The 1,162-nt window shown below is 28.7% G+C and overlaps 1 protein-coding gene across 1 annotated transcript in view; it reads right to left on the bottom strand.

Annotated features, from left to right (window-relative positions):
• Positions 1-1,162, bottom strand: part of LOC119588700 (H(+)/Cl(-) exchange transporter 7-like) — a 25,784-nt gene that overhangs the window by 15,641 nt on the left and 8,981 nt on the right.

Raw genomic sequence — 1,162 nt, 5'->3', positions numbered from 1 at the left:
GATTGGATTCACGAACAGTATAATGTCTAAGGGTTCTTGTTAATGGATCCAGGAAAAGTAGTGCTGAATCCAAAATGAAAACATTCCACTTCCTAAAATTAGAACAAGGAAGATTTAACTGCAGAAAAATAAAAATAAAATTAATTCAGGCAGGGTACACTGTACAAGAGGTCGAGTTCATCAGATTGGTAATATTAGAGCTGAACAATCACTACCTCTTTCAACGACTGAATCATCTTCAAAAAAATTGGGTTAATTGTGGCAGGGAAGGGTATTGCTGAGGTAGGAAAATTTTATATAACAGACAAAGCATACACAAAACAAATGAGTAAATAAAATGAATACATAAAAACAGAATTCAGGCAGAATAAAATCCAAATGTGTCTATATTAATAGTTACTGATTATAAGGGAACAGTTTAAAAAGGGAATGCTTAAGCATTTTGGGGAAAACAAGCAGATAATGCCCTTTTTCTCAAATAATGCATTAAAGTTTATGTTCTTGTTCTGAATTACTGTTGATAAAGTCACCTTATATCATCCCGATAAGCACTGTAAAACCAAAAGCAAGATTTTTTTTTTTTTTCTAAAAAGTAGAATCGTTAAAAATCAAACAGTTATAAATGTAAATCAGTTAAAGCTAGCAAATTAAGATGAGTTAAATAAATCCTGGAGTAAAATAAAACAAAATAAGCAAACAAATTTATTTCAACAGCTATTTATATCAAACTTTAATATTTAATTAATTCTCTGACTTCATTAATAAATAAGAATAAGTTCAACAACTCATTAACACTGAAAAACTAAGATCTGTTATAGGTAAAACTTAATTTTTAAAAATAGTTAATTTCTTCAAGAATATAAAACTGAAACAACAAAACTCCCATACACTAATGCCTGTCGTGTTTGCTTCATAATAGTATAAAACCTATCATTCTTGCATAATTTCTGCTTCTTATATTTATCTTATAGACTATACATGAAATAGGACTCCGATGTATTGAATCTTCTTTCATCACACATTTATTCTAATCACACTTGTGGGTAGTATAATCCTCATATTCCAATCAAAAATAAAGGTCTTCTACAAAACAATTTATTTTTCTCACACAGTAAATATTCTTTACTTACTGAAATCTCAAAACCGTCACAAATGACAATCT

Source organism: Penaeus monodon, chromosome 24, assembly GCF_015228065.2.
Source record: "Penaeus monodon isolate SGIC_2016 chromosome 24, NSTDA_Pmon_1, whole genome shotgun sequence".
Lineage (NCBI taxonomy): Eukaryota > Metazoa > Arthropoda > Malacostraca > Decapoda > Penaeidae > Penaeus > Penaeus monodon.
Note: the sequence above shows the minus strand (reverse complement) of the source record. Positions and strands in the feature narration are given on the sequence as shown.